At 39.1% G+C, this 17,509-nt stretch overlaps 2 pseudogenes; one reads left to right on the top strand and one right to left on the bottom strand.

Moving 5' to 3' along the window:
• Positions 1 to 2,180: 2,180 nt before the first annotated feature.
• On the top strand, positions 2,181 to 6,212 carry LOC133722445 (gamma-soluble NSF attachment protein-like; annotated as a pseudogene).
• Positions 6,213 to 7,366: 1,154 nt separating this feature from the next.
• On the bottom strand, positions 7,367 to 10,793 carry LOC133722104 (disease resistance protein RPM1-like; annotated as a pseudogene).
• Between the last annotated feature and the right edge of the window lie 6,716 nt (positions 10,794 to 17,509).

Raw genomic sequence — 17,509 nt, 5'->3', positions numbered from 1 at the left:
TTAATCCAGTATGGCAGCTAACCCAAAAAAAAGGTTCAGTTGTGCCTATGCAATATATCAAACACCAAATAATAATCTACATATCAGTGACCTAGAATGATGAATAATTCTCAACAAATCAGTGATCGATCAAGAATTAGAAATGACAGCTTACCGAAAAAAAAGGTTCAGTTGTGCCTATGAAAATGCTCTAGTTAAGCCAGTTCAGTTGTGCCTATGAAAATGCTCTAGATTTTTTTACTAGGACTCTTTTATTCTTTATTTTGGTGGGGAGGAAGGATCCTCTAGTTCCGGAAGTTTAGTAGGGCATGCCTCTGGTGGGGGGCTTTCAGGCGACGAAAACCCGCCTCTAAGTCCCTCTTATTTGTTTCCAGAATTGGGGACTACGCTACCTCCCCAGGCGGATCCCATACGACGTGCATTGGTGGAAAAGGAGATAATCCAGGTTGTAACAAAAAACCTGGTAGATCTTTATGCAGTTCATATTCTTAACTAAGAAATCACTCTTGTATACAGACCCTATCCAGAGCGGAGCTCCGCTTTGAAATTAAAGTGCGGATTTAGAGTTTAGGGTCACTTTTCGGTCGCATATCCACATCTCGACCGTTCAGTTTTTAGGTATTAATGTATAGATCATCTCTGCAAATTTTCAGCCAAATTGATGATCTTTAAGGTATATAACTTGCTTAAATCAATGGACGAACTGAATCTGTCCAACCTGAACCGTACTAGCTTTAAGGCAGTTACAATGCCTTAACGATCATCAATTTGGCTGAAAATTTGCAGAGATAATCTATACATTAGTACCTAAAAACTGAACGGTCGATATGTGGCTATGCGACCGAAAAGTGACCCTAAACTCTAAATCCGCACTTTAATTTCAAAGCGGAGCTCCGCTCTGGATATATATATATATATATATATATGGCCTTCTATGCTAAGGAGGTCCTTAACTTAGCTTAAGGAACGAATTTTCATATTTTGACAACTTTTTAATCACATATTCATATCTTAACCGTTCAGTTTTTAGGTAAATATGAGTAGATTACTTCTGCAAATTAGCCAAATTGATGATCGTTAGGACATCCAAAACTGCAATTTACACAAATGGTTCAGGTTGAACAGATTCAGTCCGTTCGTGTAAATTGCAGTTTTGGATGCCTTAGCGATCATTAATTTGATTGAAAATTTGACCATTATATATATATAGGAGAAGACTCTTGAGATGGCTTCTAGCTAGCCACTCATCTTTCGGTCGCTTTTACCGATGTTATAATTTGACATTTTCTTTATTGATGGAGCTAGCTCGGGTGGAGAAGACTCTTGAGATGGCTTCTAGCTACTAGCTAGCTTCTGGTGACAAGAATTCATTACCTGGTGAGTCCAAGTTAGCCTCTCATAATAACAAAAATTCATCACCCCTGGCCGGTGTAGCACAATCCCTTCTAACATAATGTAAATTTTATAGCGTCTTGGCCTTGGTACATCCAAAGAACCCCGCACCTTGTCACCTCACCAATAGCCTTATAGAACTCTCTTCGGTGGCATTGTAAATATGAGCCAAAGACCGTTCTGCTCCATCCACAAGTTCAAAGGCATTGTAACTTATATACCACAAAAACACGTCATCATGATCACATGATTCACACGACTGGCGCTTAACTCTTTCTGCCTTAAAGGAGAAATCGAAAAAATGGCTTTCATCATTGTTGGTTCTGAAACTGATTCTACAGAAAATCATGCAAGGCAGTCCATATGAAAGAGGTCTAGCCACAACGCATAGTCATAGAGCGAAACCCAAGAAGTTTGCAGTTGCATTGGACCATTAAGGAACCTTCAACTTCATTGATTGTCCCTCCTTTTGACAGCCGAACCATTTTGGAATATCAATATTTCCCGGACATGCAACCCCATCTAAAGGCTGGCTGCTTCGATCCTGTATATCATAAACAATGAACAAGACGTCATGATCAGTAACCAACTGGTGAAAAATTAAAAAGAGATACAAGTAATTGGGTGTGCACGCGCAAGAGAGAGAAACGTACAACAGTTATTTCTCCACATTTTCTTGATACCCCAATTGCCATTCGCAAAATTCTAAGATGTGCATCACTCATTATATTGTCCCACATTTCATCCAAACCTTGTGTACGTCATTGAGTGTGACACTGTCTTCAGTGACGTGCAGCCATGGGCACCAATTCTTGAAGAAGACATGGGAGCTCAGGTAAAGATCTAAGGCACTTGCAATTCCTTATCTGTAAGGACTTCAGCCTAGAAACTTGTGTGATGCTTGGGGATATGCTCTTAATCATAGTTCCACTTGGATCTAATGTCTGCAATGAGGATAATGTAATGAATATGCAATCAGGGATTTCTTTGAAGACTTTGCCGTCACCGAGGAATATGGATACCAAAGAGCACGAAATGACTGATGATGCAGGCAATTTTTTCAGTTTCCAACAGCCATCAAGTTCAATTGTCCAATGTACTCATGACTGGTTTCATATTAATGAAATGTTTGTCGTCTTCCCCTTCAAAAAAAAAAAAAAAGAATGTTTGAAATGTAGATGTTGTTTGACACAAACTCAAGGCTCCTGCATTTTGATCGATAACTGTAATATGTTAACCCCGACAAGATTTTCAATCGATGAGGGCAGCTCTTTAATTCCTGTTTCCCTTAGATCAAGAATCTCCAGACATTCCATAGGCTCCAATATTTATGGAAATTTTATGAAGCTAGCATCCATTGAGAGAGAGTCTCTCGAGAAATTTCAGTTTACATATTGTGGTTGGCAGTACTTTTAATGCAGTATGATCTAAATCTAAGAATGTCATACTGTACGGTATCTTTAAAATAATTCCAAGATTCCGGCACTCTTTCAGGTTCAGACAAGTAAGCTTGATAAGATTCTCAAAATAGGAAGAAATTTGAACCAAACCTGTACATCCTTGAAGATCTATATTCTCAATGTTTAGAGTACTCTTGGAGAGCTATCCGGAACTTCCACCAAACTTTTACAGCCAATAAGAGTAATACTGTCAAGAGTCTCTGTAAGGTATGGAACTTCAACAAGCTTTCTTGAGTAACTAAGATCGATCCTTTTTAAGTTCTTAGGAATCTGTGACAACTACCTTTAATATGAAATCAGACCCTGGGATGCTGCAAAGCATATGAAGTCCGCTGCTGCTCTAGCAAAGGAGTTAGGCAAGTGGAATGAAGTTGCTGATTTTTACAGAAGGGCATCAGAATTATACACTGTGTGCGGAAGAGCACAGCCTGCATCAGATGCTCTTGCAAAAGGAGCTCAGTAAAGACAGGGTTCACTCTCTTCTTTCTGTAACTCTTAGTGGTCTCAAGTGCTGTCCAAAAGCGTTAGTGTACTTGCAGGGAAAAGTTTTGGACTTGTACTTGGGTGCTCTTGACAATTGCAGGAATTCTTGTTGTTCTTAAATGATTATTCATCTTTTCTGGCCAAAAGAATTTTCAGTTTCCTATATATTGAATTTGCACACACACATGTAGTGGGAGGTACCTGAAAATTTATATTCTAGAAGAACTTTTCTCCATTTGATTGTTTTCCATGTTTGTTTCTCTCATATTGTGCATATACTTGAGGTACGATTACAGCTTAAGAGGTTTGGCCTCTTTGTGTTCTGTACGGGATTGTACATCTTACAGTTTAAATGTGAATGTCTTTCCAGAAAATAGATCCTGTTCCTGAAGATCCTGTTCCTGAAAATTACTATTTTCAAATCTTACAATTTGAAAATGTTGAAAATTACTACAGCTCCTGTTCCTGAAGAAGCTATTCAACTTTACATTGAGGCGTGCACTATTCTTGAAGACGATGGCAAAGAGCAAATGGCCTTTGATCTATATCGAGATGTTACTAGTGCTTATATAAAACTTCAAAAGTAAGTTTTGGAATGATATTTGTCGTTTAAGTTATGCAATTATTCTTTTAATCGATTAAGAAGATGCAGTACATAATGGCCGTTAGCAAATTAATTATGGTAATTACGATTTTGGTGAACGGGTGAGGTCTTGTTGAATCATGTTGTAGGGTTTTCTAGCAGCATTGATAATCCAACAATTGAGGCTAAAATTGTGGGAAATTGGGGTTTATAGGTTTTATTTATTAGGGAAAGGGCAAAGGGAATGCTCCGAGGGTACAAAGAGGTACACAAAAACATTAGATGGTATTTTTTAGAAAATTCGGGTCACCTGTCACCAGCTTTTATTATGAGTTTAATCATAATCCTGGTGATCTACAAATAATTGCTGCTATTATTTACAGGTATACAGATGCTGCGGCTTTCCTGTTAAGATGGGGCTTAGCAGCTGATAAGTGTAATGCTACCCATAGCCAGTGCAAGGTGCGAAAGGATTGCCTTTTGGCTATTTGCACATTTATCTTTCAGTTTCACACTATTCTTTATCAAAATGATGATGTTTGGAATTGGTTCCCTTGACACTATTCTTCTTTACCATTTATTTATATGTAAATGAGATAGATTATTTTGGACTAATTTAGGAGTATTGGTATCTGATATGAATACAATGTGGAAATGGCTCCCTGTTGAAGTACCTATGCTATATAGAGTGCTAAAGCCTGAAAAAGTGGACTTGAATTTTCTGAGAAATAGAATCTTCTTAATAGGAAAAAACTTGCAACTAAGTATCCAGCATCTTTCTCTCTGCTTTCATTTGCTTGTCATTGGACAAAGAGACTGATGCCCTTTTGCATCTTTAGTAATTAAACTTTTATCATTAGAGCTATAATTAGTCTTCTTGTACCTTGTTTTACAGAAACTACCATCCTTGTGGCATCTATTCATGTATCTTGGTTGTTGCACTGAAACTAATTCTACAGATTATATCATTAGAATGCAAGTATATGTAAAGGCTCAAAGTAGCAATCTTTCCCGGTTCTACATTTCTACTTCTGTAGTCTGATAAATCATGTGATGATTGTAACTTGTGCTTCTGTATCTGTGTAGTTAATACTTACTATCATCTGCATATGGGAGATTAAGCTGTTGCATTATTAATGTTGTTATCCTATTTGCTTTCGAGTATCAGTCACTTTTTAATTCCTTAGTTTCATGTTTAAATATGATACTTATGAAGAAGTTGTTTTTATAACCTTTGTTGAATCAGGCATATCTTAGTGCAATTCTCATATACCTGTATATTCGTGATGTCAAGCAAGCAGAAAAATGCTACAACGATTGCTCCCAGTAAGTAAAAGCTCTAACAGAAACTTCTGGTATAAGCAATATATTGAAGTTCTGTAACTTATGTGTTATTACATCAGCTTTATTTACTATATAGTATAGACAATTTATCGAGGCAGAGCCCAAAAATTATGGGATTTTTCTATATTTATAATAAATTTACCAGATGCTAGTTTCTTTTCAAATGAAAAGAATTATCATCTGAGGTGAGCTGCATCTATATAAAGATCCTAGAATGATGACATGAGAGGCTGTGGTTATCTATATTCATATGAAATGCTATTTACTCGCGCTATATATTTGGCTGGTAAGTACTATTTACACGATTATACGCTTACTGCTTTGGATCTGTGTAGGGTCGATGCTTTTTTGGGCAATGATCATGGCCGATGTGCTAGTAAACTTCTTTTCGCATACACATAAGGTGATATTGAAGAAATCAAACGACTTGCTCAGTCAAGCGCAGTTTCTCATCTTGATCACATGGTAATGCATTAGTTTGCTTCTCCACCATTATTGGTATGAACATTAATCTAGGCTATGATATAGGGATGTTTGGTTAAACCTTTCCTTTTACGAAGAATGGGGGTTGTATACCAATCTTGATTTTGAATGGTTTTACTTTTCTGTTCTGCAAATGTACTTGGTTTCACATTTGTTTCACTAAACTGAAATGGCTGCAGGTCATCAGACTCGCCAGGAAACTGCCTGCAGGTGATGTCAGTGGACTAAAGACAAATGTGTCCAAGGAGCAAGAAGAAGAATTGGAAGAAGATGACCTCACATAGCCTCAAGAGTGATATTGCCATACAGACCCTCTTTCACAATGTGTTGATGTACATTCTTGTACTTGGAATTTTCAAGTGGGTTTTTTCTATGAAAAAGAGCTCATCTTGTAATGTAAATCCACATTTCCTTCGCCGGTTTAGTATTACCTCCCTGTGTATTAACACTCAGACATTATTTAAGACTTCTGTGTGAATTGTGGGTTTGCAGTGGCCTTTGCATATTGCAAGTGAAAAGATGGATATGCATAATAAGCAACTGTATTCAAGGCTAATCTCAGAAAAAGTTTGAATTTGTAGTAGCTAAAATAAGGACCCCTAGTTCCACGGAATTGAAAAATGAAATAGCTTCTATAACCCGGTAAAGCTTCTCATGGAAGCTGCAACATATGTTCAGAGCTTCTCTGAGGAAGGTTAAGCTTCTTTTATATAACTAACTCCTCCTATAAACCCCCATTCAAAGACTTAAAGGTCTTTGTCAAGTAGAGTGCTCGAAGAGCAACTCCAGAAGAAGAAGAAGAAGAAGAAGAAGAAGCACAGCAGCAGTGACAGGCGATGACAACTTGACAGCTGAGGCAGGGTAAATCCCAGCATCTGTTTGATTGTTCTGTTTCTCTTTCAGCTTGGTTTTCCAAATTTGACTCCTTAAAGGTGTTTGCAAACATCTAAACATGGAGCACCTTCCTACAATTTGTTGTTAAATTAGACATCTCATTTGAAATGCATTTTTCTGCTACTTAGATTCGGTCTTAATTAGTTGCTGTGTTTTAATTTTAGGAGCGTAACTTACAGACTGACTTGATTAGTTACGGAGAGAACAACTTACAAACTGTCTGATATGGCTAATACCTGATGCTCTATGAAGCTGTAATGACAAAAAGAAATCCGGCAAGACCAAGGCAGCTAGGTGGAGAAGACTGGCAACTGGCGCTGCTACTGTCACTCTAAAACCAAGGGGATGTGGAACCCTTATACTGTCAAGGACATGCCAACTGATTCGGTGGTGCGTAAGGTTGTTGGAAATTAATAAGCGCCTTGCCTATATTGTCCGCCTCAAGAAGCACATCAAAGCTGCCCGCCTTGAGGGACAATCCACAGCTTACTATCTCGGGGAGCCTTCCAGAGCCGCCAGCTTCGGGTGCCATATCCTATGCAGCCAGTTGCCAAAGCAGCCATTTTCTATGCAACCATTGCATATGTATGTTACAAGAAAAAAAAAAAAAAAAAAAAAAAACTAGGTGCACCTTGTGTGTTCTGTGGTTCTCCTCTAGAAATTCCAAATACAGAAAAAGATTTACAAAGTGCTCGATATGGAACTCATCGGATAAAAAAGTGCTCGATATGGATACCAATCTTTATTACAATGCAAACTGTTAAGTGGCATTCAATCCAACATTATTACATGCCAATGCACACAAACAATAACAAGTACTACATCAGAAACAGTCTTGTGTATTATTCAATTATGGAAAAAGAAAGAGGCATATGAAAACTGAGATCAATCCTTGCATCTTCCCACGCGTACAGAAAGGAGTCTTCATCAAACTCAAATCTTGTTCAATCCTTGTCGGACTTGATGGATTCTACAAAAGGTATAACAAGAGAAAAGACCAATATGGTAAATCTTTCTTTCATTATGCGGCTCGTAAAACTAAATTGAGTTTTCATTGCTGAACAGTTTGTTCCAGGATAAGAAAGCAATTACCTGGCAGGAGAAAGAAACACTAGGCCAAGTTTTCATAGACCTGCTTGGATGACTCTTCGAAAACATGTATGATCTCAGGAATGTGTTGTATCTTATACCGATCCGCACCTCCTATCCGAATGGGCTGTAAAATTTCAGTGGGAACAAATTCCAGAGCCAAAGATTGTAGATTAGAAAGGTATTCAAGGCCCAATGGCACTGTCTTCAACTCCATGCAGTTTTTAACCCATAAGTACCGGAGATTTGGCATCACCCCTTGTTCTATACTTATCTTTTTCACCGAGGCAAAATTGAACAACTCCAACCTCTCCAACTTTACAAAGCCTTTGCGGAAACACAACTCTTCCCCAACATATGAATTCCAAAGATCAAGCCATGTCAGATTGGGCAGTGCTTCAATTTGAGGTAGTAAATCCTCTTCAAGTCTAGACCAACGCAGACACAGACGTGCGAGGCTCTGCAGTGAAGAAAACCAAGGTACTGCCTTTTGCAATCTGCCAGTCAAATAAAGTATTCGAAGGCGCGGAAGACGTGGACATTGTGCTTTCACGGGAAGGATTTCCTCTTCATTACTTGCCATTAAAACCACAGATTGAAGCAGATTCAACTTTTCGATTGAGACCCAAAGGTCAATCTCGTCTCTTTCTTTCACATTCGATATGCCGATGCTCTTAAGTTGAGTCAGGTTGCCCATAAGTCTAATAGTGTCCCCTTCTGATTCAATCATCGATAAAGTCTGCAGTTTCTGCAACTGAGAAATATTTGATGGCACTCTCATCCCACTCACATAATTGAAGTCCAGATAGTTTCCAGTGTAGCGATACATAAGTAGATGGCGCAGGTTCAGCAACTTTGCAATTCCTTTTGGAAGTGACTCTATCTTAGTATCCTTGACGTTCAGTAATTGAAGGTTGCGGAGACGCCCTATGGACTCTGGAAGTTGCTTGATTAAAGTGCCCTTCAAATTTAAATATCTCAAGTTGAACAAGTAAACAACTGCACCCGGCAGTTTATCAATTTGGACTTCCTGCAACTCTAGAGTCCTCAACAATTTGAACCGAGAAAGCATTGTATTTGAGAAACACAATGAGGACATGTTAGGGGCAAATACTAGAAGAGAACGAATGTTTGACATACCCGGGCATGATTTAATTTCTCCTTCCATTCTGTCAATTGACAAGCGACGGGTTGAGATGTCTTCCATTACTTCTCTCCCGTCGTATACATGACCAAACTTTTCCTTCTCGGCTGTCGACAAAGCAAGCTCTCACATCAGATCATGCATCTTAACTTGTTTCGGCCTTCCTGTATTATTTCTCTTTACAACTTGTAACACACTACGGAAACAGAGCTCCATAAGATAGTCATCTGCAACTTCTTCTGGTGTGATCCCTTTCACATGTTCAACAAATCCTTCGGCCATCCACAATCTAACGAGCCTTTTTCTTTTAATTACAAAATCTTCTGGGAATAGAGAGAAATAGAGGAAGCAATGTTTCAATTGAGATGGCAAATCATTGACACTCAGAAACAAGATATTTTTCACAGGGTCTAGCAATGGACTGTGATCTAGATGCCAATTCAAGCTGTTGCAGACTTGCTGCCATTGATCCAGCGACTTCTTGGAAGACATAAGACCACCTAAAGCCACAATAGCCAGAGGAAGGCCTTCACACTTTTCCACAAGTTGGCAAGCTAACGACACAAAATCGGGTGGACAAGTTTTGTGCTCATTAGATGAAAATGCTTTTTTGCAGAAGAGCTCCCAAGCCTCATTCTTTAGCAGGGGTTGAATAGGGTGAACATGGCTTTTAACTCCAAAAGAATGGGATGCTACATCTTCTTTTCGAGTTGTAACTATGATTCGACTTCCGAGTTGCCTATCTTGAAGTGATACATTTATTTCGCTCCAAACTTTTATATCCCACACGTCATCTAGAACAACTAGGTATCTTTTGGAGTCCAAGTAGTTAACCAGTAACTCTAGCAATTCTATGCGGCTCATGGCATTCAAATTTGCAGAACACTCTTCCTTCCTTGATTTGTAGAGTTCCCTGATCAACTTTCGAAACAAGTCTACCACATCATAAGTTTGGGAAACGGTAAGCCATGCATAACAATCGAAATGTCTCTTCACCTTTTCATTGTTGAAGACCTTGGCAACTAGAGTTGTCTTCCCAGAACCTCCCATGCCAACCACAGCTATAACAGTTTGGTGTTGCTCTTCATCCATGAGCCATCCCATTAGTATTTGCCTCTTGCCTTTAATCCCAACCAGTTCGTCTTCCCTAATGAAAAACGAAGACTCCGCTTGGCTCTGCACCAATTTGTGAATATCTTCAAATGTAGTTGCTCCTCCAACAAGGCCAACACTGTATCTTTGATTCCTCTCTGGAATGGCTTTGATCATTTCAGTAATTTTCTGCAACTTCTTTGCAATTTTATGCCTGAACCAAAGATTACATGGAGCGCGAATGGTTTTGTGTAGCCCCCTTGAAAGTCGACCCCCACTTTGCTTCTCATACATGTGATACATGAATTCATCAATGATATCTTCAACATCATAGGCTAGGTTTCTGATTCTTGCAACCCACAATTTTTCTCCTTCAGTTTTTGCTTTGTTGGCCTCCGCATCCACTAGGAAAGCTTTCATGCTTAGAAACTCCTCCTTAATCTTATCAACTTCATCATGAATGCCGGCTATGGCTGTTCCTTCGTTCTCAAGAATTGTCGCAAGTTTTCCAATTAAGAGGTCCGTTACAGAGGCCATATTTGCCCTCAGTCAGTATACTCGATCTCTCTGTAAAGAAGAGAGAAGGTTCAAGTATTTCCAAAACTAAACCGGGTAATGATAATAAGTATTCCGAAAAGACTCGACTAATGTTGAAATAAAGCAACTTTTTAAAGAAATGATAGATGTAGAACGACGTACCAAGTGTTGATGGATCTTTTTGATAAGAATCAAAAGCTCACAGAAGAACTTCAATGATCTGTTTCAAATCCATGAAGATCTAGTTAAAACTCAAGAACAAGACTCTGGTCACTGTCTTTGTTGAAATGAAATTGCTATTGTTGATACCTTAATTTTGTTGAAATATAATGCCGGTCCGCTTGACCCGACTTGCAACGTTATTTGCTGGCAGTGATCAGCCTCCTTCCCCGGTTCAGCATCAAGTAGATCTTGGTAAGATATTTTCAATTCTCTACCTACAAGACCTGTAAATGTTACTTCTCATTAATTGTCAAAAATCCAGCTATGTTTTGGGAATCGTAAGGGGTGTACATTTCTGCAAAAGTTATGGTTCCAGGTTCCATTTCTATTGAGCAATAAAAAGTGTGGTCTAATACAGGTAGAAACTTAAGTTTCTTGCTCATGCGGGTAGAGCATGTGTGGGCAATGCTACGACTAATAGAAGAAGGTTTGTCACCTCGTCTTGGCTCTTTGGCAGAACTTTCTGGAACTACCATTCTCATCTAGATAAAGTTCACTATTTGAGGCATAATAGTTATTAAAAAAATAGTATGTAATCCTACATTAACCAACAATAGGTTTCTAGTTGTGACTCAAAAAAATTCAGACCGAAAAGTTAAAACTAAAAGTACTTCCCCAACATTTAACTTTTAGTGTTAATAAAATTTGTTGTTGCGATACAAGAGCATGTTAAGTAACTCAAAAAAAGAAAAAAGAAAAATTATTAAGGAACAACAAAAGCAAATGAAATTTGATAAAGAGTTAAATGTTTTGCGTATGACTTGTTAGACATTTCCCAACGGAACATTTTTTTGATTTGTCAATCACACGGTGTCCTCAACGGAACATCAATGGGGGCTTCTATTAATACCTTTTAAATTGACATTTGGACATCCCTTTCTAAAATATGCACAAAACTTCCAATCTTGTCATTTTTTGTCTCCACACAAATTTTTTCCCAATACACATATCCTAGTTATTTCTCTTTTCTTATCACTAACACTAGCCAAAAAAAAAAAAAAAAACCAATATGAAAAGAGATCAAGATTATAATTGATGTCACCTCCATTAAGCAAAGCAATTAAGCTAACCCAGAAACAAAAAGAATAGGCAATAAAGATCGTTTTCACATTCATTAGTTTCACGGTTTTTCTTCTCTATGTTTTTTTTGTCCTTTCTTCTATTTTTGTGATATTTAACATTCTACCTTAATCACCCAATAATTCTTATTTGTGGCTGCAAGAGAATGAGTGAGAGGGGAGGAAGGAGAAGAGAAAGTGCAGATTTTATTTGATCTTTTTTATTTTTCATTTTGTTCAATTTTTTAGAAGAGTAAAGTTAGATTTAAAAACTTTTAAAAATTATTGGAGGTCAAAATACCATTTTGGGAGATCATGAGATGGCCCACCCAATAATTATCTATTGTGGACATAACTTGTCCCGCTTATTGCTACCTACTCTAGTCAATTTAGCTCGATTAGTTGTTCAATTCAGCTTTCGTTGTTGGATTCATTGACATGTTAGGCTCTCCTATTTAAAGTGAGTATGCGTAGTGTTAGTTCATTGTTGCTTGTCTTTCATTATAATCCCTTGTTGAGTGTTGTGAGTGCGGTAAGTTTGTAATTGCAATTTATTGAAATGAAATTTCGCTTAATAAAAAAAAAAACAAATGATAATATCCTAAAAATCAGCTGTAATCAAAAAAATATTCTAAAAATCAACCTTCTTCTTCCCATTTGGTTAACTAATAGGACCATGCCGGTGAGCTGTGCCATGTTAGTAAGTTATAAATTTAATATTGTAAAGGTCATGTGTTTGATTCTTATATATAAGTAGGGCTGGGCGCGGTCCGGTCCTAGTTTTAGGGGAACCCGAGACCGAACCCGAGTAATCGGTCTCGGTTCGGTTCACAGTATTTTCCCACCTGAGACCGACTATAACCCGATCCATAACAATCGGTTCGGGTTTTCGGGCTATCGGTCCTAGAACGCAGATTTCTAGATTTCCAGAATTCTAGCTTTCCTGTTTTCATATGAATCAGATGAAAATGCAACACAATGATCATACAACATAAATCATAACTCATAGAATGAAGAGAATGACCACAGTACAATGAATCAACTAGCAAGCATTACAAATTCCTCAATCCTCTCAAAGTGCAGCCAAACATCGGATCGAAACTTTCCGGCCTTCTCAACCTTCTTCCTCTTTCCCTTCGCTTTTGGGTCAACAAGTGGTAGAGCTGTTGAACTTGCCGGATTGGACTGACTTGTATCAGCAGCCGGAATTATAGCATTTGGGGTGCCCCCCGAAGCCATGCTTGTATCAGTTGACGCCATGCTTTGCAACGAACTAAGAGATCGGGAAAGTGAGTCCGAGACTGATCGGGAAAGGATTGAGTGATTGAGGGAAGAAATTGGGACAGAGGCTTGAGGCTTGAATGCTTGATCGACCCGATTCACTGATCGACTGATTGAGCCATTGACGAAGAAATTGGGGAAGAAATTTGGGGGCTAGGGTTCTGGGTTCGTGTTCGACTGAATGAAGCAAAACAACTGAATGTGAAGGTTGAGGTCGTGTACTCGTGTTTGACTTTCGACTGAATGAGATAATTAAAGGCCAATGAAAGGCTGACAAGTATACATGGTGGAGGTATCGGGCCGGTTCGGGTTACCTGAACTTAGAGATATTAGAAACCGAGACCGGCCCGTTAACAAGGTTGTCGGTTCGATCTTAGCCTGGACCGAAAAAATACTTATCAAAGCCCGACCCGAACCGTCGGTTTCTCAGGTTTCCAGATCGGTTCCTCGGGTTTTCGGCCTCAAACGCCCAGCCCTAAGATTTGTGTAAGGATGGGTGGGCAGTGGGCTAAAGGGTTTTTTTTTTAAATTAAAAAAAAAAAAAAATAAATAAATGGGACGATGCATCTTCCCGTTTTGCCTCCACCACCTCTTACCCCTCATTTGGTCTCCGGCGATCGGAGTCGGCCTGAACAACTGCTCCGACGAGACTGCAGGCACTACCCCGGAGTCGCTGACTTCGGATCCGGACAGGATCGTCGGACTATATCCGAGGCCCGACACCGAAACTGTCGCCGATTTCTTCTCCGGCCGGAGGTAGTGATGCTCCTCCACCGACGCCGGAGTCGGCCTGAACAACTACGCCGACGATACTGATTCTAGGTGTGCCCAAATTCACTAGCTTCATATTCAAGCCATTGTAGGATTACTTTTTTTTTAAATTGCTAATACTTGGTCAGATATTGGAAAATTGAAATGGGATTGATTTTTTTTTTTGAAAGGAAAAAAAAAAAAGATTATTATACATAGGACTCATTCTAGCTTGTTGATTATGTATCAGTGTGAAGAAGCCGGTCTGGGGAGCACCAAAAGGCCCAGATGACCATCTTCTATGGTGGGCAAAGTCACAGTGTTCGACGTTCGTCTCCCTCACCGTTTTTGTTTGACACAATACACAGCCCATGAATTCAGAGGTGGTTTTTGGTAAAGACAGGTGGGTTTTTTAGCTATATGAAAAGCTGTGGTTTTGAGAACCCAGAAAGCGGTTTTGGAAAAAGCTGTGACCTCTGTACATGTCATAATATGAGTCGGGGCAGAGGAGCGAGTTCTATATCGAAGGGGAGAGAGAGAGAGAGAGAGAGAGAGAGAACGAGAGGGTAAAATAATCAATTCGTGTGGGTAATACTAATACTGGGCTTTAAGATAAAAATGTTTGTCTCTATGCTTTTGGCAGAAATTTCCCATACTCTACTATTTTCTTTTACATAAAGTTTAATAAGCTAGCTGCATAATAGTAATTAAAAAATAACATGCAAGCCCAAATTAACCAACAAAGAAACCTCTACTTTCTTGTACTAATTCAAACAGAAAACTGCTATCGTGCTATAATTTAAAAATAAAAAACTAAATTATTGTGTACATACCTTATTTGTCTTGATCTTTTGCGTACGACTTGTTACAGATCTTTACTAAAAACACAAGAAAGTAAGGCAATACTTTATTTTCTCTCTGTTTTTTTATTGGCCTCCAAATTTAAGAACTGTAGTAGAGGAGCAATGATCAAAGTAAAACCCAAAGAGGATTGTTCAAGCGAGCAAAACTCTTTCTTAGTTTCTGATTTGTATAACAAAGCCTGAGGTGCTGCTTTTCTGGGGCTTGGCTAACTTAGATCACAATCTCTTGGGAGAGTGAGTGAGCCTGAGTTTATCTTTTTCTTCTTGGGTGGGAAATGACTCCAAGAGCGAATGAGTGACCGTGAGTTTATGCCTTTAAAAAGTAATTCTCTAATGGTCTTTAACTTTATACTTGGCTTTTACTTTTGTAAGAAATAAAAGATCTATATGAGAAAAATAAAATAGAAACTACAAGGCATCTAAACATGCGTAGACAAGACTAATTGCCCAACTTTATTAGAAAATTATCAATCCTAGTCAATATTTAATTTTTTTTAAATTGATTATATTTTTTTTTGAATCAAACCCGAAGCCGGGTGCCGATATATATATTCATCTAAAGCCAGAATATGTCGTTACATACCTTTCTGCTGTCATCTTATAGACAGACAAGAAGATAGTGGTAGTACCCACAATGGTATATAGAAATAGACCAACTTGTTAGACATGTCATGTACGTAGACATAACTGAGATCCTCCTTTAGTACTACTCCAGAGGCGCTAGAGTTATATAGAGTGGGCACAAAGTGCATAGCTTCCTAAAAGAAAAGGAAATTATTGAATTTAGACTAACTAAAAACATAAATAGGCTAAGGGCAACACAATCCAGCCCAAATGACCAAAACCCAAAGAGCAGCCCAAAGAGAAAAGAGCCAAACTCAAGGCCCAGCAATACTGGAATGACCCAAGCCCATACGTCATCTCTCTCACCTGCTAGACACTAGGAGACGACACTGCCGCTCGACCACGCCGCCACAACTCCGCGACCCGTATCGCCACACCCCATGCTGCCTCAGCCTCCGCGACCCGTATCGCCATGTCGCCATGGTACCACGCTGCCTCAACCCAAGCAAACCCGGCCCGCGCCACTACGAAACTAGCGTCGATGCAGCGCACTAGGTCCTAGGCTCTACTATCCAAACGCCTCACGCCGGTCCTGGAAGCCCTCGACGAAGCACCGAGCAACAGTGCCCACCGTGTTCCAGAGACGACGCCCAGTGACCTCCGCCAAAACCATCATACTGAAACCTCAAGTGGAAACCTTCCTCCCATGAATTCTCTTGAGCAATAGCATCAATCTCCCGTCCGGCAGCAGACCGCAGTACGTTGGCCAGGCCAAAGGCCAGCCAAGACGTCCTAGTGCCGCTGGACAAGACTGATCTTCACGGACACGGACGCAGATGGCCTTAGGGTTTTCTTAGCACTAGAGAGAAAACTAGTTATTTTCCAAAATGTCTTTTCCTAAATTGCTTATATTTTACTATCCTTCCAAGTTTTATATTGCCAACAAATATAATGGGTTAAATACTGGTTACTACCCTGTGGTTTAGATCCAAAATCAATTCAGTCCCTGAACTTCTAATTTTATCAAAAACACCCCTGCAGTTTCAATTTTGATCTAATAGGTCTAATATGTTAGTCTTCCGATAATTGAGTCATTTAACTTGTTGACGTGGCTCATATATGGCCTATGTTTTATGATATATGGCCTATGTTTTATGATGTGGTGTTGAGGTGGCATGCATAGTCAATTTAGGAGTGAGTCTCACTATTAGAAATCTATTAAATAAAAAGTTTTTCATCAAATAATCCAACTATAAGTTGAACCCATAGCAGAATACTAACGAATTGGACCTATTAGATCAAAATTGAAAGTACAAGGGTGTTTTTGATGAAATTAGAAGTCTAGGGACTGAATTGAATTTGGACCTAAACCACAAGGTAGTAACCAGTATTTAGATTAACAAAAAAATATAAGTGCAAAGTGCATTTTATGTCAACATGTAGACAATAGTTTTTTTTTTTTTTTTTGAAATAATATCGTGTCGATATGCTAACACTCAAGCTAGAAAGGGCCATTACATATCCTCCCTCTACCATCTTAGGGTAGATAAAGAGTTTATGATTAGAAAACCACAACGATACATAGATTAAGTCCAATCATTTGACGGTACTCATGCCCACTTATTCAAGAAAGCCTAGAAACTATGTAACCTAGGACAAGTTAATTGGCTAAAATAAAGACAAAATTTAAATTTTCTCCTTGCCCTTAACACTAGGGCTAGGATGTTTTCTCGGGCAAAGGACACTTAGCACTTCCTCAGCTGGTACCTTCTTTGTCTTAGGAGGGTTTTTGTTCTTCGATTCCAAGAGACGACCTCTCTTCTTCTTACTATCACTCTTGCAGCTTGCCCTCCATCTTTGGGCATCATAACCTCTGCAAGCACTAGCATACCGCTAGGAGTCTCAACCAAACCAAGTGACTTGGCAGTAAAAGGGAGGGCAAGAACTTTTACCTTTTTCATTGGCGCTGCATTGTCTTTGCATTCTTCCAGCATAAACTTTAACTTCTTATTAGGTGAAGAGAATGGTGAAGGAGGGCAGCTTCGTTTCGGTGGTTCCAGTGGTTGCTCATCAACTGGAATCAGTGCTAAGGCTTGATCAGTGTCGCTTGAAACCGGCTCTTGTGCATTCCAAATGAGGATTGGCTTGCGCTATTTGGTGGTGTCTTTTGGGCCAAACAGATTTCGAGCAATGGAGGGTAAAATTGGAGTCTGCACTCCTTTGAAGTGAAAAGCTCCATTGTTGAAGACATCTGCAAAGTTTCGAAATGG

Source organism: Rosa rugosa, chromosome 7 (genome assembly GCF_958449725.1).
Source record: "Rosa rugosa chromosome 7, drRosRugo1.1, whole genome shotgun sequence".
Taxonomy (NCBI): domain Eukaryota; kingdom Viridiplantae; phylum Streptophyta; class Magnoliopsida; order Rosales; family Rosaceae; genus Rosa; species Rosa rugosa.
The sequence above is the reverse complement of the archived record's forward strand: the minus strand, read 5'-3'. Positions and strand labels throughout refer to the sequence as shown.